Consider the following 21,459-nt stretch of genomic DNA (forward strand, 5'->3'; position numbering starts at 1 on the left):
ATTATCTTTTAATATTAAACGCAGAACAATCCTAAGTTGAGATGTTAATTATGGATCTGAATCTAATTATGGAGATACCATCTTGGCCTTGTCTTAAAATGACACATGGCTAGGTCTTGTCCTTTTTAGATTTTGCCACTTTAATATAATGGTAGATCTTTTATAGGAATGTTATTTTCATTTTACTTTGTGTTTTAAGTTTATGCATATACTTAACAATAAACAAATATGAACATTTAAATTTAACCATTCCATTACTAAAATTTAACAAGTACAACATTTGCCCTAAACGGGACTTTCTAAGAAACAACATGCCCACGCAGGGGTGAAATACAAACAAACAAACCCACGTAGGGGTTAACTAAAAGACATGCCCTCGCAGGGGCAGAATACAAAAAAAAACAAGCCCACGCAGGAGCTGAGTACAGAATCAAAAAGTCCACACAGGGACTGGATTACAACCAAATAAAATAATAAACAAAGGTCTTCAATGACCCCTTCTTTTGGACTTCCCCTTGAGTAGGTCTGACAGACCCTTGAAGAAGCCTTGACGTTCCCTGCGGTCTTCTCGAACTTCTTGCTCAACTTGGTTCAACCTATCGAGAACCTCTTGTTGGCGTTCCTGCGGGATTAGTTGCGGCTGCGGCGGCTGGTACAGAGGTTGAGGAGGTGGCGGACGCTGGTACCCATAAGTTGGGTAACCAGTGGTCCAAAGACCACCATAGGGTCCCTCTGGGTGACGAGCATTGTAGTCCCATGCCTCCTGGTATGGGTCCACATTGACATTGTTGTAACTGTTGTGGCCTGGTAGCTCGAATGGGTTATATGCCGCTGAACCGGCATAAGCAGGGATTGGGTTATCAAAACCCAATGGTGGCACCACAGGTGCAGAGTTCGCCTCCGTGACGGGGTTTGATGGCCCCTCCATCTGCGGGTCTTCTTCTTCCTGGAGTGGCGGATAATGACTGCCACTCGAGGGCTGAGGAGTGCTAATGCGGACTCCTCCTCGCACGGACATCCGCGCGTTTGACCTTCTCCGCCTTGGTGGTTCCGGAAGCGGTTGCTCCACTAGTGGTGGTGGTGGCGGAGTGACTGCCACAAATTGAGAATCCTCAGAAGGATCCTGTTGCTGTTGCTGCTGCTGGTAAGGAGACGAGTGGTGAGAGGGAGTGAAATACCAGTCAATCTGCCTGAACCTCGCCTCGTAGCTGTCAGGACCACGGTAAGGTGATCCATGAAAAGATGACCCATCGGAGATTTCGATGGGGTGGTTCGGGGTCCCGGTTGCAGGCTCCATGGGATCCGTATCTTCATCCATGTCATTTTCACCCGAGAAGTGATCATCGGGTCCTAGCGGGTTAAAACCCACGGGTTCTTGAATAAAATTAGCCGGGTTGAACCGGCTCTGGAAAGTGGGGGTAGGGTCACCAAAGGAATGGTGCGAGTTTGTCCGCTGCAACGGTATGAAGGAAGGCGGAGGATTGTCGGGCTCGTTTTTGGATTGCGGCTCGAAAGAATGCAAATAGGACGGTGAGGAACTTAAGGAGACTGATCGCCTCCCGGGTTCAACGTAAACCCTCCACGGCTCCTGGGGGCTAGTGCTCATTGTGATAGATGGGGTACGCTGGTGCGAAGGTCCGCCTTCATGGTCATGGCCCGTAACTGGGCCCTTGCCTCTTCCTCTCAAAAACCTTGGCGGCATTTTTAACCTGTAACCATAAGCAAAGATACAACAACAAATATATAATAAAATAAAGACCAAATAAAACAAAACAAAACAGAGTTTGTCCTATGTTCTTTGTCTAGACTTGGAACTCGAGGAATGTGCATTTATTTAACTGAGATTAAACACAAAAGGCTAGTGTTTAATTTACTCAGCGTTGGCTCTGATACCAACCTGTCACACCCCTATTTTTCACGTGTCACCGGTGGGCCCGGCGGGTGATTAGTGACGTAGTTGATATTGTCATAGTCAAACAATACAAAATATAAAGGCATAGCGGAAGCAAAAGATAGATTTATGTCAACCAAATAAAATTGTAATATCAAGTATCACAAACAGTTGAAATAGATCCACAGGCGGATCAAAACAAAGAGGAAACTTTTATTCAACAGACTTCATGCATCCTAAGCTTGCGAGACTTTTATTGATGCTAAGGAGTGGCCAGCCTATTACGCGTAGTACCTGCACTTAGCCTCTTTGGAAAATATGTCAGCTTACACTGGTAAATACAATTTAACTGACTCATTTTGAAAAGGTTTAAAATTGATTTGAATGCCCGTGGCACAAAACTTTTTATAAATTGGGATAATTATTTGCTTATAATCTTGTAAAAGAATTACGTGTTTGTTATGCGTTCAGTTGTCCGGGTCGTGCCGGGTTAAAGATTAACAAACACACCACTTAGTATAGTTCTGCCGCGAGACTTCTCTCATACCGACGATTATACTTTATTGATTTGAATGCACTATGGGTGTACGCCTACACCCGTGTGCTAAGGTCGTGGCCATTCTTTGAATGATGCCAAGGATATCCGGGACATGGTCATCAAACCCCCAAAGGCGTTAAACAAACAAAACAACATTTTCAAACAGGTCATTTTGACAACACTTAACCACTGACCGGTTAAGGTCAATTACCCGACCAAGCGGTATTTTATATACCGTACCCCAAGCCCGTATAAGGGAAAATAAGTTAAATGTATTTACCTGAGCTAAAAGTAAATTTAATCCCTGCCGTATCAAATCAGCAAGTACAGATAGCTTTTACTGGGCTCCTATATCTGGAATGAAGGTTTTTAATAACCTATTTGAATCCTAACGGGTCTTTTAATTCAGCCTAAGCTTAGACCGGTTAGATTTAAATGAAGATTACGGTTTAAACGCACGATAAGGCGAAGACCGTTTTAGAATGTGGTTTTGACCCGACAAGCTTGCATACTTGTTTAATATGGGTAACTTAATCACGTTCTGGATTTTGAGACAGAAATGATATGGTTTGACCCGTTTCGGCTAGAATGGGTAAACTAGTTACATAAGCCGATCCGAACACGTAAAGTGCGTAACGAGTAACCATAAGAGTCATATACAAGTTTCCTAAGTTAATATGCCTTAAACATGTTGTGATATCAGTAAGATACCTTCCATTATGCCCCAAATGGTTTTAAACCCAAACTATGCCTCATAAGGGCATTTTGGTCATTTTAAAGGGTGTAAAAGAGTTTAAATAATAACATGGGTTACAGGTCTGATTAAATCAGTAAATATACTTAATTTAATAAGTTATAATAGTAGGGTATCATATATATGTGAAATTTATTACTTATAACCATACTATGCTCCGTATGGGCATTTTGGTAATTTCACATAGGCCTAAAAGGTCAAAACTGGGATTCTGAGTTTAAAATATTTTCCTACTATTAGAATATAAAAATTTACTGAATATATCAGTAGGTTTCAACCCCATATGCTTAAAAAGGTTTTTATTACATACTATGCGTTAAAAACGCTTAAAAAGGCGATATGGAGCCATTTCCGGGTTTGGTATAGAAAGCTGATATTTTTAAAATTTCAGAAGGCTCAAAATACTTTATTTAACATATTAGATCAGTAGAAAAAGGTTTGGGGTCAATAGGATTTATAAAACTCATTTTATAGCCCAAAAGGGCAAAACCGGCATTAGCCGAATTAAGCTTAGAACACTAAGTTATGCTCAGCCTAAAATTGAATAAAATCTTTAAAAATCCCATAATATTATTTTATATCATAAGGTACAAAGTTTTATATAAAAATTTGGGTTTAGATAAGCTATGTGCAATTTACGCCATTTAATTACTAAAGAAGCTTCTAATTACGCTAATGAGCATAACTCTTAATCTATACCTCCAACTGATCTCAAATTTTAGGTGCAAGCTTATAAATCAGTAGCTAAGGTGTCTACCCTTTTATATTTTCAAAAATCATACTTTAAGGTCATTTGGGCATAATGGTCAACATATAAGCATTTAACGGAAACATGCATGTGAATAGGATATCTAATGAACCAAGTTGTATAATCACAGAGGGTTATACTAACATGTAATTAGGTCCAAAATAAGCTCTAAGGCAATCCTAAACTTGGCTTAAACGGGTCAGAACTGAAAGTCAAAGCAGAAGTCAAACTATGCGACTTTTGGTTCCAAACCGAGCTTAAACTGAAAATTGTCGAGTTGAACATGTTGGGACAAGTTCTTACATTAATTACCAAGTTATTTTAATGATCAAACAGGTTGCATGTATCCTACATTGCTAATTATGCATTAATTTGAAAATAAACATTCTGTTGACTTTTTAAGGTAAGCTTTGACTCGACAATTAACATAGTTAGAGTGGGAATCTGAAAATACCCTTTTAAGGGTTTATTACCCACATAATTACCTACTCAAAGGTATTTTTAATTCGTGATTTGACTGGACAAATTTTAATTAATCACGAAGTCAAACCTTAATGACGACGGTTTGACTTTTAGCTAATTAACTAAGCTAAAACGAATTTAGAAAGGTTAAGAGTACTTACAAGAGTTCTAACTATGATTAGGGATCACTAGATAGTTGGCTTGATGTCCAGAGAGCTCCAGAGATGAAGTTGTGAACTTTTGCAAATGAATGAACTAAATGGTTACAACTAAAGATCCTTATATATGCATTTTGATTCAACAAGATCATGCCAAGGAGGTTTAACAATGTTTCCAGATCAAGACAAGTGCCCCCTATGCATGAAAACCTGTTGGTGCAGCCCCTGGTATGTAAAAACAAGCTCCAAAGTCGGTTACACAGGTCTGACTGGCACCTGCAAGTAATTCTGTCGCTGTGTCTCTCTCGCGGGCCGTGTAAGTCCATAAGGGACTCTTACGCGGCCCGCCTGGCCGGTCAGAACCAGCCAAACAAGTTTTAAAAATTGCATTTCAGCCCCTGGTCCTTTGTAACGTGGTTTTAAGTCCTATTTTTGCTATTTCAGCCCTCTAACCTTATTTTTTAAGGACTTTAGGACCTTTACTAACTTTGTTAAGTCCCTTGTTAACTTTGTGATCACCCGAAAGACCTTGAATTTCAACGTTGACGCTGTTAACCCCTCGTACACGAATTTGATCATAACTTTCTCATACGATAACAACGAAACTTTATGAAATTTTTACCACATATTCTAGTGAGTATAATTTAACGTTACAAGGCTTCGGGTCTGCTAAAAGGTCACTCAGAGGTATACTTTACACATGTTGACACATTTAGCCCCTGTGGTTTGTGACCAAGAAGGAATCTTTTAACATATCAAACACCGAGGTTGCATTTTGTAATGGTTTTGTCCACTGACACTAACTTTGTTATTTTTTTGCAGTTAAATGTAAGGGTAATTATGTCATTATATACCTTAGGGGTTGTTTTTGATAATTACAAAATTCTCTTAATATTTAAGAGATTATTAATGCAATTACTAAAGTTTTTTTTTTATTATTTCGTTATTTGACGATTATTATTTAACAAAATATGTTTTAAATATACAAATAGATATGTATTTTCATTAACCGTTTGTTTTTATAAAAATAATTTAAAAGAATAATTTTTTATTATATTTTGTTTAAACCATCTGTCGTTTTTAAAATTGTTCCTTTTTAAACCATTTTTATTAAATAGTTCTTTTTAAAGTTGTTTGTCTTCTAAAGTTTTTTAAACACTTATTTTTTACCATTCTTTTTAAAATCATTTATTTTTTAAAATGTTTTTAAACAACTTACTTTTTTAAGTCGTTCATTTTTTAAAATTTACAAAACGACGTGTATAAAAAATAAAAGAAATGTAAGATTAAAAAAAAAGAAACATTCTAATAAAAAGTTTTGAAATCTTCCATTTCTTTGGATTGTTTGTTTATTCAAAATTCGTTATTTTTTAACCTTTCGTTTATTAAATGTGTGCGTTTTTGGTACCTTACACGTGTTAACTTATTTTTTAAGGTTTTGTTTTTTTATAAGCGTCCTTTTTTAATCTTCGTTTTTTAAACCACTCGTTCGTTTAAAATCGATCGTTATTAAATTCCTTGGATTTTTTAAATCATTCATTTTCTGAAATTTTTTTCCCTAACGGCTATAAGTAAACTGAATACAATGTTTCAAAAAATAACGACTTCAAAAACGGTTCTAAAATGAACCGTATAAAAAAGAAAGACTTTCAAAATTAACGACTTAAAAAAACAAATTGTTTAAAAAAGTTTTAAAAAATGATTTAAAAAACGGTATAAAATGAATCCTTTAAAAAAACTTTAGAAGACAAACAAATTTAAAAAGAACAGTTTTGATAAATAAGCGGTTTAAAAAATAATAATTTTTAAAACGATAGACAGTTTAAAAAATGGTTAAAAACAAATTATTTTAAAAACAACGTTTATAAAAAAACAAACGCTTAATAAAAATCCATATTTATTTGTATATATAAAATACATTTTGTTAAATAATAATCGTGAAAATAACAAAATAATAAAAATAACTTGAGTAATTGCATTAATAATCTCTTAAATATTAAATGAACTTTGTAATTATCAGAAACAAACCCTAAGGTATATAATTACCTAATTACCCTTACGCTTAACTGCAAAAAAAAGTAATAAAGTTAGTGTCAGGGGCCAAACTCTTTATAAAATGCAACCTCGGGGTATGATATGTTAAAAGATTTATTTTGGGCTGAAAGAGTTAACTGGCTAAACTATAGGTGCCAAAACAGTAATTTACTCATGTTTTTATTGTAACTAACAAAACTGATGTACTATAGTTTCAATGCAATATAGTATTTAAGTTTTATGTATTGTATAAATATTTTCAAATTTAGGTTTGACGTCATCCAATTCAATTCTTAAGGTTGATCCAACCAATAAACCACTAAGACCATCGGTTTGATAAGCAGTCTAGTTATGAAAAGACTAAATTGTCATTTTGGTCCCTGAGGTTTAGTCACTTTTACCATTTTAGTTCAAAACTCAAATCTTTTGAATCTGGATCCTTGTGGTTTCAAATTTTTTTTGCCATTTTGGTCAAAAAGCAAAGTCATCTCAGATTTCTAAAAAAATCAGATTTTTGTCGTTTTCCTCAGTTTAATAAAGGGCAAAATGATCATTATCAGTTTTATTATAATAAATTATTAATTAAACAAAATATATTAAATAATTATTAAATAAATATATAAAATTAATATTTAAAGATTTATGCAGGACTCACCACCCACTTCATCTTCCTCACCATCACCACCACCACCACCACCACCACCGAGCTTCTGAAACATCGAAATCGGGGGGTCGAAAGCCATCTCAACTATCTTAGCCAAACACATTGCAGTCCCACTTTGCACCCCTTTATTCTAATCATTCAAAGCATCAAACAAGGGCTTCACAAACAAAGAAACAACAGACCCACTATTCTCCCCAATACCTCCTTTCAAATACAACCTAGAAAGCTCACCAATTGCATCTATACACGCATCTTTGACCCCTGAATCTCAATCTTTCAACCTTTTAACAACATGCGCAATGATTTTTGTCAAAAGGGTAGTTGCAGAATCAGTGTGGGTAGCACATAACAAGTAAAGCAACCGAATTGCCACTTTCTCTCTCTCTCTCTCTCTCTCTCTAACATTCATATGTTAACGTATCTAATAAGGTCTGAAAGGGGTGTTAGTGGTGGTTGTTTCTTTTACCGGTGATGAATAGGGGATGGTGGTTTGGTCGTGATGGTAGGGATGACGACGATGGTGGCGGCAATGTCGGAGCAGTTGCCAGAGTGGAGGTGTGAAGGTGGTGATGGTGGTGGCGGTTAGGATTTAGGGGTGGTAATGTGGAAGTATAAAGGTCGTGATGGTAGTTTGGTCGTGATGGAAAGGACGACGGCGGTGGTGGCGGCAACGTCAGAGTAAGTGTCGGAGTGGAGGTGTGAAGGTGGTGATGGTGGTTTTGTCGTGTAGACCAGAAGGGGAAAGAGAGAAGAAAAGGAGATAGGGTGGGGGTGGGTTAGTGGGCAAAAGGCTTAGGTTTTTTTATTAATTAGAGTCCAAAACTGATAATTTGTTAAAATAAAACTGATAATGACCATTTTAATCTTCATTAAACTAAGAAAAAGGACAAAAAATCAGATTTTTTTTAGAAATTTGAGCTGTCTTTGCTTTTGGACCAAAATGGCAACAAAATTGAAACCACATAGACCCGAAGATTTAAGTTTTGGACTAAAGTAGGAAAAGTGACCAAACCTCAGGGACCAAAATGGCAGTTTACTCTCATGAAAACATTTGTTTAGATCAATATTTTCCTAGACGTGAGACATTTTTATCTTCTTTTTATTTTTCCTTTTTTTGTTGTTTTGAAAAGAAAACTTATAATGTCTAATTTTACTCTTAAATCTACCTATTTGTTCATCATCTGATTTAAACTCTTTTGTAAAAATTACAAGTTTTGTTATTTATTTTGATACCATATTTCAGATGGTATCCTTTTCAATGAATTTGACAGGTTTTGCCCTTTATAGGCAATTTTGTTGCACGTTTTGTCCTTTGACTCTAACCTAGTTAGATTTTCTTGTTAAATCTGGTCACGTGCAAGTCACATGAGGGTAGTTTAGTCCTTATACATATAAAGGACAATTTTGTAAATATTAATATATGTATAAATATATACATATATTTATGTATGTATATATATAAAGGCCCCACCACCACCCCTCAACCTCTTCTTCCTCCTAACACCTCCACCTGCAACTGCTATGTCACCACCTAACTCCACCTAACCACCACTGAAACCCTCAATTCTCCTCTTAACAGATCACCAGCAGTCACCCCGCATATACATCGCTACCCCAACTCACCGGTGAGCCATCCGTGATTGGCTTGGAACCACCGTCTAACGCCACCTAGATTCCTATCGGAACCACCCTTCATCGGTGGGAATCTGTTCACAGAATTCACTGTTGATTTGACCCATAAACGTTCAAATCTGTTACCTTCTAGACCGATAACCACCCAATTCAAGTGAGGGGGTTGTTGATTTTGCGATACTCGGAGTCAAGTCAAATCAAACCGCAACTGCTCTTCATTGCTTTCAATCGGACCTACTATGACACCTGTGCCTCTACAATCATCATACGAATACAAAACCAATGAAATATTGTGTTTCATACTTGGGATTTGTATAAATATGTGTATCATTTGCACATATCAATTCTTGTTTAATTTCTAGCTTTAAATCACTTTCTGGAAAGTTATACGTGAACTGATGCGTAAACGTAATCAGTTTAACGCGACAAACACTCCGGAATACTGACATAGGCTTAACATACCTTAAATAACCCTTATATAACTTAGAAATAAGTTTTGGATGGTTTGGTGTGTCGAAAACAAGTCTATTCGATCGCAGGGACTATTTGCGTCAAACTGCGAAACTATGCCGATTTGTATAGTAATGAACATTCCGGAACTTGATCATAAGCTAAACATACCTTAAATATCCTTTACATAGCTTAGAAATAGGCTTTGAGGGGTTCGGTATGCGAAGATAAACTTATTTGATCAATAGGGACTAAAAGCGTCAAAAAGTGCATAATTTTGCATTTTCGCGCATATCTTACGTTCTGAATATATCCGGGCATCCAAAAATTTTTGTAATCATTAAAATATTTTATTTTAGTGATTGGAATGCAAAAATACCATTCGTTGCGCAATTTGGATCGTTTTCGCGTCCGTTCGAGTATTCATCGTAATTAACCGAACAACGCAATCGTACGACCAAACGAACCGACATCCGAGATACTTTTGAGCATATTTTAAGTTCCCTATACTATAACTTCATTGTAGAGCCTTGAAATGGGGTTAACGGGGCTTAAACGTGTCAAAAATGCATCAAAAACCAAGTTTCAGGCCTGCAAGGACTAAACTTGACATTCTGTTAAAGTTCCCTAGGAGGGGCGCGTAAGACTTGGTGTATGTCTACGCGGCCCGTGACAACTTGCCAGACAGAAACATTGAATTTGGTCATTTCAGCTGAATTTGATGGTTTTGATCCTTGTTTTGCAATAACATTTGATTGTTTTTGATGTCCCATGGTATATAAAACAATGGGCAACACATGTAAGGTCTAGATTAAAGCACAATTTATGAGAAACGATCCTAACGGTTCTTGGAATTCTATAAATACCCACCTTGATTCATTTGCTTTCCTCACATTTGATCTGATTTATACTCTAAGTTGGAGCCTTAACTTCATACCTGAGTATTTTAGATCAAATTCTTCATCGCTTGGACCTTTCGTAAGTTTCCTTCATGCTTTTATGCGTTTTTAAGCACGAAAGTCAAACAGTGTTTGACTTTCTGGTTTGACCAGTCAATGGTTAACACGAAGTTCGTTTGGACTTCGCAACGTGAGCGTAATCACGATGGTTATAGTCCTTTGTGACTATACCTACTGATTACCACGTTATTTAGGCATAGTGACGAGTCATAGTTTCGGTCAAAATACGTGTTTATGCGTATTTTACAACCAAACTATTCTTGGGTATCAAAACCCTTTGTTTTGATATCAAACTTGTTTTCTAACTTAGTTAAACATGTTTTAACATGTTTAGCTCGTCACTTTTTGTTTAGTGATTATATAGGGTCGTAAGATAAGCGGTCTAAACAACCGCTTAGACTTTCGAACCCGGCCCGTTTGGTCGATCGTTAGGATCCGACCAAACATGTTTTGTGACCATAGTTGTATAGGGAATAACCTTCCGAGGTTATACCTTTTGGTCACTACGTTTAGTTAGTTGTATAACAGGTAGTTTATATGCCTTAGGAAAATGACCAAAATGCCCTTTTTACGCATAATTTCATTTTAAGCATATGTAACCTAAATTTTGACATTTAAACTGATTAGGCAATATTATTAGACTTGTTAAGGCATATAATACTTGTCATAGGACTAGTTAGGTGGTCCGAACGCGTTTTACGCGAACGACCCGTTAAAGTAGCGTAAGCTACCGAAAGAGTCGTAATGGGTCGTAAGCACTTAGGATAGGTTCCGATTTAGAATGTAGGCTTTGTTAAACCGTATTATATGAGTTCCAACACTCATTTGGTTTACAAGACCTCATTCTATCAGATCTTCCGATTTAGGTCCGGTTTATTAATGTAGTTACCTATATTAGGTGCCTATTGATTTTGTGATCCTTTTAGCTTTGTTTGGTTGTATTTCAAGACTTCTAAGCATTATCAAGTGAGTACATTGTTCCCCTCTTTTACCGTTTTAAACTGTTTTGGGGTGATTCATATGTGCTAAACGATTTCGAGTTTTCTAAACAAATGCTATGGTTTATATTAAACTAATTTGAACCATTGGAACTATTTGATCTATGTGAACTATTTGAACTATTTGAACCATTGGAACTATTTGATCTATGTGAATTATTTGAACTATTTGAACAATTGGAACTATTTGATCTATGTGAACTATTTGAGCTATTAACGATTGGGTTAGGGAAGTGATTAGGTAACGGGGCGGGTGTAATGTGATAAAAGCATGGTGGATACGCCACTGGTACTTCCTATATATAAGTGCTTTTAACACATTATATATCGTTGCGTTATCTAGATCACTTGGGCAAATGTTTTCAAAACGAAGTTACATTACAAGGTTTTTCTAACAATATAAACCATTCGAGTTTTATTACAAAAACGATTTACGATCTGGGTTTACATAAACAAATGTTTTAAGTTAAGATTCATGGCATCGAGGTTATATAAACTATAACTAATCTATTTTGACTTGGTTATTCAATTTATAATACAAACATTTTACAAAACTAGGTTTTCTAATATCGATTAACGAAGTTGTTCGAGTAATTTCAACATGTAAACGAGCCATGAATCTAACACTCACAAAAAACCTATGTACTCGCCGGCATTTTTATGCTGACGTATTTTCACATATATTTCAGGTACCATAGTTGATGAAGTTTGATGATGATATTAATGCATGCTCACATAGGAATGGACGAGGCCTTAGTGACTTAATAACAATGAAAGACAATTGTTCATGTTTTGTTTCTGATTTCAAAACAATGTAATAAACTTAATTCAATAAAACAGAACTTCAATCCATGTGTTGTGAAACAATGATTCTGTTACGACACTCCCTGACGTTTCCGCTGTTATTTGTTGTTTTAACGCGGTCGGGTGTGACAGAAAAGTTGGTATCAAAGCTCATGGTTATAGGGAATTAGGTTATTAGTAATGCTTTGACCTAGACTATAACCTTCCTAGGACCCTAACACAAGTTATCTTGTGTTTATTCTTAAAACAATACCGTCACCTATCTTTAGGTGACAACCACAACAAGAACACAAATTACGAATCCGACTTGAAAACTAATCATCTCTTCTTGGAAGATTTGTTATAAGGTTTTGAACCTTCAAAGTTTTCAAATGCTCGTCAAAGTTTGGGTCTTATTAATGTGAACACGTGCAATCTGGAAGAGTGGGTGCCTGTATCCCGAGTTTTCTATCTAAGGCTAGAGTGTTCGTACAAATCCACATAATCGGACCAGTCACTCTTACCTCGGAACTATTGGGGTGAGTGTCCACTTATAGGGTAAAGCATGTCTTCGCGATACATTATGAGGACCTATTTACTTTGTTCAGCTTTTGTGCGTCGTTTGTTTGCTTCGTGGTACGAACCAATGACCACCATCCATGCTTTTCGATCGGTAATTGTAACATTCTATTCTTACCCAATGTCATTTCACTCGTTTTCTCTCATGTTTCCTCTTTCAGAATGCCTCCTCGACGTGACAATCAGATACCTAATGCCGAACTGGCAGCTATCATTACGCTGCAAATGGCTGCTGCACTCCTAAACATCATTGCTCAAGTTAACCAAGAAAACAATAACAACAATAATGCTCCATGTAACTTCAAAACATTCAACTCAGCTAAGCCATCAAAATTTTCTGGGTCTCAAGGAGCAACTGCACTCTTGCAATGGTTCGAGAGTCTAGAAAGCACATTCAGACATGTTCAGTGTCCAAACGAGCGAAAGTTTGAATTCGCATCTAGTGTCTTTGAGAAACGAGAATTAACATGGTGGAATGGTGTGATGAGAGATTGGGGTGCCGATGTAGCACTGACTCAAACCTGGGAAGAGCTTCGAGCTCTAATGATGAAAGAATTCTGTCCTCGTCATGAAATCAGGGCATTGGAAAGGGAATTCGATGATCTTAAGCAAGATAGTGGTGAGCATCGAGCCTACACGGATCGATATGAAGAATTAAGTCAGTTATGCCCAACCATGGTTACGCCTTTGGATAAGGCAATCGAAAAGTACATTGATGGCCTCCCTGACTCAGTGCAAGACATTGTTACTGGTAGCAACCCTACTACAGTTAGACAGGCCATTGAGCTATCCGCTACCTTGACTGAATCTCAGATCAGGAAAGGTAAACTTTTTCGAAAAGGCGACAAGAAACCAATCGATGAAGCTAAACCAAAGGGTAAGCATACTGAGTCCTCTAAGAAGTCAAAGAAGCGTAAGGCTTCCCAGAACTTCGCCGTGGTTGCTCAAAATGATCAAGCTGTCCCTAACCAACCAACTCAACCCCCTGCTAAGAAGCCATACAACGGGACTGCACCCTTGTGCAACTAATGTAACCTTCATCATCATGCTAGTGTGAAATGCCGCAAATGCCTAAATTGTGGACTTATAGATCATACAGCTAGGGTTTGCCGAGCTGCAACTGCACCAAATCAAGCTAACAACAATCCTGCTCAATCTCGTTTTCCACCAGGTTCTTGCTACAACTGTGGCGAGATGGGCCATTTTCGAAACAATTGCCCAAAACTTGCTAATGCAAATCCAGCACAAGGATGAGCATTCGACTGACTGGAAGACGATGCTGTTTAGAAACAATCGAACTTTATGTATTAATTTCTTTTGTTATCCAAGACTATGAAACAGTTAATTTGGTTTTTCAATAAATCTTTTATTTACATTACGATGTACAAATGTGGTTACATGTATAAACGACATATCCCCTACGATACCGACGATCAAGGAACCATGTTCCTCGTAAAACAAACTACTCTCAAAATTCTTCCATTTTATGATTACTTGCGATCTCCATGAAAATCCTAAGTACCCGTTTCTTTCAAGGAAACGAAGTACAAGGCACAAGTTACAACTCTAGACGAATACCCAAAGTACCACTATAAATCCTTAATAGGAGACCTAAGGGTACTTCTGTAACACCCCAAAAACCGGTACTTAATTAAATTAAATGAAAATGAACAAAAGTAACCTAATTAAGGGATTATGATAAAAGAATAGGTTAAGAATTTGAAATAATGCTTAATTTAAATGCTTATCAAATTAGAAGGGGTTAATGTGTAAGATTCTTATAATTAAGGTTTGCTATTGGTAAACCCAAAAACACACTCTTGTGTGCGTAACTGGGATCGATCAAGGGCAGGGAAAAACAAGGGTTACCTTGTTCTTGCAAGAATTCAGCAATTGACAAGGAGAAATCACGTTTAAATTGCTGCATGTTCTAAAACTTCAAACATCTAAGCATATCTAGTAGATTGGTAAGTCGAATTTTTGAATTTGGTGAATTTTAGAGAAAGGGGTTTCGACCCGAACAAGATCCGTGGCATGATTTGTGTTGTTTAGGTGATAAGGGCACTCCCTAGTGTAGGAATCATGCTCAATTTTAGTTAATTGAAAGAAACCCACTTGGTGGAATTGTGTCATGGTTAACAAGTATCATAGTGATTATGAATTCATGTATTCTTGTTATATGATCTTGTTTGAATTACTTGAATGCTAGATAATTTGATGTAGAGTAAAGAGTTTTAAGAAAATTGGTTGTATAATGTTGATATGTAGGTGAATTAGTAAACTATGCTTCAAATAATTGTACATTATGCTTATTTAGTGTAACGCACACAAGGTGTTTGATGAAATGCTTGAAAGAACAATTATGTGTAATATAGAGGAATTAACGAAATGAAATCGGGGTACTAAAAGAATGAAATTATGTATTGGTATAGGCGTGAAGGAAGAAGGCTCAAGTGCTAAGAAAACGGAAGGTTCACAAGATCGAGGTACGATCCGTTTCATACGAAAGTTTACTTTTTATTTATTCGTTAGCAATTATATTGAACGACCCTTGTTACAAGAATTATCTTATGTTTTTAGTTATTTGCGGTGTTAATAAAAGAATGGTGAATCCCTGGCGGATTCGTTTATGTAAAAGAAGGATTATGCAAAGTTATGCAAGCCGACCGGTTCTTACAACTAGGCCGGGTAATGATATGAGACATCCGTCTAGAACGGGTGGTTATGTAAGCAAGATCGTATGCAAAAAGGTTCAATCCGTTATACGGATAGAACGAAAGATTTTTTTTTTTAGTAAAAGCAATTAACCCGATGTTATCGGGTCGGATGTGAAATGCTTAAATCTCATTATGAGATTGTATGCCATACCCACTAAATGGGTAATCGAATGCGTATAAGAAATGGAAGTATTTGGATGATTGTAAATACCATGTTGATATTGTGGACTAAATAAGCGCCTTTACTAACTTTTTAAAGTTTGATGTTTAATGTAGGTAAGTCCTCGACTTAGGCGATTGGACGACTTGGAACGTGCACACTTGATTTACGCCCGCTACTCGCTTCCGTTGTTAAGTCTTTTTGGAATGGTTTTAAGTCTTGGTCTCATGTATTTATGTCTAGTTGATATGTTGACATCTTGGTCGTAGGGTAAAAGTTGGTAAATGGGGTCACGTCGTGACCCATGTAGACTTCGTTTGTTTTGTGTTTTTGTCTAGGATGTATAAGTGGTTAAGTTTGGTTTGTAGAACAGGTGGTTAATGATGTCAAACGAATAGGTCATGTCGAAATTTTCAAAAATATAATCCTACTTATTTGTACGTATTTAATGGTGGGATTTGGGGCGTAACAAGTTGGTATCAGAGCCTAGGTTTGAGGGATTCGAGCTGGAGTAATAGCGCTTGAACTCAAACCAATGGCTCTCGCGAAGGTGTGCTCGTTCCGAGATCGTCAACGAGGTAAAGTTTTAAATATTTGTTTAGTATGAGTATGTATAATGCGTCACGAATGAGTTTTAAGATTGAGTATGCTAAGAAGTTATAAGATGGGTAAAATAAGAAGCCCTTGGACCCGGGTAGCTGGAAATATACCCGGGAAATGGTCGGAAAAGCCTAAAATAAGTTCAGCATCGTTTCAGCAGAGGAGAGGCCGTCGCCGACGGGCCCCTGGCCGTCGCCGACGCCCCCCCATGTGTCGACGCCTTACTTACCTGCTTACGGGTGAAGGTGGCCGACGCCACAATCCTGAACCCGTCGCCGACGGGAGGCTAGACCGTCGCCGACGGCTAGCGGAAGTCTGCTTCGCTGAAACTTTTCAATTAATGTCCTTTTTCATATTTCGAGTTCCCGAATTAATTGAAAGCCTATTCTTTTTGTCGGGTAAGGCCCATATAAGACCTATAAGGATAGATGTAACCACGGATAGAGGTTACAATCGAATGAAACCATAAAAGCCGAAAGTAATACGTCGAACAATATGGACAAATGGAGGAAACCTTAAAAATGGATAAAGGCTTGAAATGTGAAAGTATAAAAGAAATGAACCAAATGACATGAAATGGAATAAGTAAATGCTGATTAATGAACAATGATATATACCGAAAGTTTGTGATTTGTATTAAACGAAAATATGCTATTGTATAGATGGCTGATGCAAGCAACGTTAATGATAATGACGATGTGGCTAGACAAGAAGCGTTCGAGAACAAAGTTACGGAAGTAGCGGAAGGGGTTATGCAAGCCAATCTTCCACGGTTGGCTCAGGAGGTAGAAAGCCGAGTTCTGGGGGTTGTGGATGCTATGATGACCAGTAAGATTGAGGAATTGAAAGAACTAATTGAGGGGTCTAGAAGTAAAGGTAAGGAACGACGATGCACGTATAAAGACTTTATGGCGTGCAATCCGGCAACGTATGATGGTAAAATTGATCCGATCGCATGCCAAAGATGGATTTCAAATATAGAAGCAGTGTTCATTCGAAGTCGTTGTGATAACGAAGATAAGGTGATGTTCGCCACCGGCCAACTCACTTTTCAGGCAAAGGATTGGTGGGATGCACACAGTAAAGAGATAGGTGAAGAAAGGCTCCAAACAATGACCTGGCAAGAGTTTAAGGATCCTTTCATGAAATATCACTGCCCTCAGTCCGCCGTTGATAAGATTCAAGAGGATTTCTTACGCCTCCGACAGAAGAACGAGACGATAAATGAGATATCAAACACCTTCTTGGATAAGATGAAGTTTTGTGGAGAATTTGTGCAAACTGAAAGGATGAAGATTAACCGCTTTTATGGCGTGTTAAAGGCAGAATTTAGGGAGTTCATCACTCCCTCGAAGTGTGAGACTCTTGATGAGCTCATCAATTTAGCGCGGGATAGAGAAATCGAGATCAAGAGGCAAGAAGAGCGTGGGGAAAAGAGACCCAACGAAAAAGGTGGAAATCCGACCCCGGCCAAAAAGGGGAAGTATCAGGAGCAAGGAAGAAAGGATAAGTCGAAGAGTGGTATCACGCCGTGCAAGACTTGTGGAAAACTTCATACGGGGGAATGTTTGTTAGGCAAGAAAGGGTGTTACAAATGCGGTAAGGAGGGACACTCATCTTATCAATGTCCGAGTAGCCCAAAAACTTGTTTCAACTGTTTCGAAAAGGGGCACATCAAATCTGAGTGCCCGAAACTCCAGCAGGAGTCGAAGAAGGAAGATAAGAAACAAGAAGGTTCTAGGGCCAAGGGTAGAATGTACCAAATTACATCCGAAGAAGCCAAGTCTCTCCCGAATGTGATTTCAGGTATCTTTTTACTAAACTCCATACCGGTTTATGTCCTATTTGATACTGGAGCTACTATGTCGTTTATTTCGAATGAAATCATACAACATCCGTCCTTTAAGATCGAACGAATGCCAATGCCTTTAGAAGTAGAAATAGCCGATAGCAAGATGTATATGTTACATGAGGTTTGTAGAAATTGTAAATTCACTATAGAAGATGAAGAATTTGACATCGACCTGATACCCATGGTTTTGGGGGAATTTAAAATGATCGTGGGGATGGATTGGTTGGCGCGACACCATGTGGAGATTAACTGTGAAACTAAAGTGATGGTTATTCAAGCTCCAAGTGGAAAACAATTAAGTATTCAAGGAGAGAGAAACGTGGAAACCAAGTTGTGTACCTTGGTCCAAGCTTATAAGTACGTACTTAACGGGAGTAGAGCATACTTAGCTTATGTAGGAAATGCCCAACAAACCCTCCCGAAGCTTGAAGACGTTGAGGTCGTGAACGAATTTCCGGATATATTTCCAGAAGAACTGCCGGGACTTCCTCCCGAAAGGGAGATAGAGTTTCGCATCGAATTAAATCCGGGTGCGAAGCCTGTTGCGAAGGCTCCCTATAGACTTGCCCCCACCGAGATGCGGGAATTAATGACACAGTTGCAAGATCTTCTAGATAAGGGTTTCATACGCCCGAGTGTGTCGCCTTGGGGAGCACCCGTCCTTTTTGTTAAAAAGAAAGACGGGTCGATGCGCATGTGCATCGACTATAGAGAATTAAACAAACTAACCATAAAGAACCGCTACCCTTTACCTAGAATTGACGACCTTTTTGATCAATTACAAGGGGCGAGCTGGTTCTCCAAGATAGACCTGCGTTCGGGGTACCATCAAGTTAGAGTACGGGAGGAGGATATTCCAAAGACTGCATTTAGAACCCGTTATGGGCACTATGAATTTTTAGTCATGTCCTTTGGATTGACGAACGCGCCGGCTGCGTTTATGGATCTTATGAACCGGGTGTGCCGACCCATGTTAGACAAATCGGAAATCGTGTTCATAGATGATATCTTAGTCTATTCGCGAAGCAAAGCTGAACATGCAATGCACTTGCGCGAAGTACTTGAAATTCTCCGCAAGGAGAAACTTTACGCAAAATTTTCAAAATGTGCCTTTTGGCTCAGAGAGGTGCAATTCCTGGGTCACGTGATCAATGCGGAGGGTGTTTTAGTTGATCCTTCAAAGATTGATGCCGTAATGAAGTGGGTCTCTCCGAAGAACCCGACAGAGATAAGGAGTTTTCTGGGCCTTGCCGGGTACTATAGAAGGTTCATACAGGATTTTTCGAAGATAGCCCTACCCTTAACGAAACTGACAAGAAAGAAAGAGAAGTTTGTGTGGGGTAAAGATCAGGAGGAGGCTTTCCAAATGTTAAAGGAGAAACTATCCCGTCCTCCGGTTCTGACATTACCGGATGGAACTGAAGACTTGGTGGTCTATTCAGACGCTTCACACCAGGGATTAGGCTGCGTCTTGATGCAAAGGGGAAGGGTCATCGCTTATGCTTCAAGACAATTGAAGCCGCATGAAGTAAACTACCCGACTCACGATCTAGAATTGGCAGCGGTAGTGTTTGCCTTAAAAATTTGGAGACATTATTTGTACGGCACGAGATGCACTATTTACTCAGATCATAAAAGCCTCAAGTATCTTTTCGAGCAGAAAGATTTAAATATGAGGCAACGGAGATGGCTGGAACTTATCAAGGATTATGATTGTGATATTCTTTATCACCCAGGAAAAGCAAACGTGGTAGCCGATGCGTTAAGCCGAAGAGAGTATCCGACTCCTTTTCGTGTAAAGTCCATGAAGATGATTGTTACGCCACGGTTACTTGAAATTATACGTGAATCTCAAATAAAGTCGCTTGGAGCGGAAGACTTAAAGAAGGAAAGACTAAAAGGTGTAATCGATAAATTAGAAGAAAATTCGATCGGACTCAAAACGCGATTCGGCCGAATTTGGATACCCCGATTCTGTGAAGTCAAGGCTGCTCTACTCGACGAGGCACATAAGTCACGATATTCGGTCCACCCCGGGGCTACAAAGATGTATCGAGATTTAAAAACCAACTATTGGTGGCCGGGCATGAAACGTGATATCGTCAAGTATGTCGCAAAATGCTTAACGTGTTCTCAAGTGAAGGCAGAACACCAAAAGCCTTACGGAGAATCACAACCATTGGGGATACCGTTGTGGAAATGGGAAGAACTAACGATGGATTTAGTAACCAAGCTTCCAAGAACGAAAAAGGGGTATGATACAATATGGGTAATCGTAGATCGACTTACGAAGAGCGCCCACTTTCTACCCATTAAAGAAGCTTATTCTTCCGAGAAAATGGCAGAAATCTACATGAACGAGGTCGTGTCTCGACACGGGGTGCCTGTGTCAATCATCTCGGATCGTGATACTAGATTTACCTCTCGCTACTGGCAAAGATTTCACGAAAGCGTGGGAACGAGATTGCACATAAGTACCGCCTACCACCCTCAAACTGACGGCCAGTCAGAAAGAACCATTCAAACACTTATTGATATGTTGAGGGCGTGTGCCTTAGATTTTGGGGGAAATTGGGATGACCATTTACCACTAGTGGAATTTTCTTATAATAATAGTTACCACAGTGGCATTCAAATGGCACCATACGAATTACTATATGGAAGGAAGTGTAGAACTCCCGTATGTTGGGGTGAAGTGGGGCAAAGGGAGCTCACGCCAATTGATTTAATAGCAATGACAAATGAAAAGATTGAATTAATTAGGGCTCGTTTGAAAGCTGCCAAGGATCGACAAAAAGCTTATGGAGATAAGAGAAAGCGTCCTATTGAATTTCAAGTTGGAGATTTCGTTCTGTTGAAGGTGTCGCCATGGAAAGGCATAATCCGTTTTCGTAAACGGGGTAAATTAGGTCCTCGGTATATTGGGCCGTTTAAAATCTTGGCTCGTGTTGGAAGGGTTGCATATCGATTAGAATTACCGCCTACTTTAGACGGAATTCACAATACCTTCCACGTGTCGCAATTGAGAAAATGTCTTGCGGATGAAACGGCGTTAGTACCTCTCGATGACATTGAGTTGGACGAGGGGTTGAATTATATCGAAAGACCAATAGCCATCAAAGATGTCAAGTTGAAGAAGCTCCGCAACAAAACGGTCCGACAGGTGTTGGTACAATGGCAACACCGAAAGGGTTCAGAACTCACATGGGAGACAGAAGATGAGATGAGAAGACACTATCCCTTTCTTTTTGGTATGTGCACATTTAAGATTTATTATATATCCAGGTTTCGGGGACGAAACCTCTTTTAAGGGGGGTAGATTTGTAACACCCCAAAAACCGGTACTTAATTAAATTAAATGAAAATGAACAAAAGTAACCTAATTAAGGGATTATGATAAAAGAATAGGTTAAGAATTTGAAATAATGCTTAATTTAAATGCTTATCAAATTAGAAGGGGTTAATGTGTAAGATTCTTAT

General features: G+C 38.3%; 1 long non-coding RNA gene across 1 annotated transcript; it reads left to right on the forward strand.

The window, feature by feature from the left end:
* The first annotated feature begins 14,485 nt into the window (after positions 1 to 14,485).
* LOC110938833 lies at positions 14,486 to 16,875 on the forward strand. Its single transcript, XR_002591731.1, has 3 exons — positions 14,486 to 14,617; positions 15,083 to 15,136; positions 16,790 to 16,875. It is a non-coding gene; the product is annotated as an uncharacterized LOC110938833 (long non-coding RNA).
* The last annotated feature ends 4,584 nt before the right edge of the window (positions 16,876 to 21,459 follow it).

Source organism: Helianthus annuus, chromosome 5 (assembly GCF_002127325.2).
Source record: "Helianthus annuus cultivar XRQ/B chromosome 5, HanXRQr2.0-SUNRISE, whole genome shotgun sequence".
NCBI classification, from domain to species: Eukaryota; Viridiplantae; Streptophyta; class Magnoliopsida; order Asterales; family Asteraceae; genus Helianthus; species Helianthus annuus.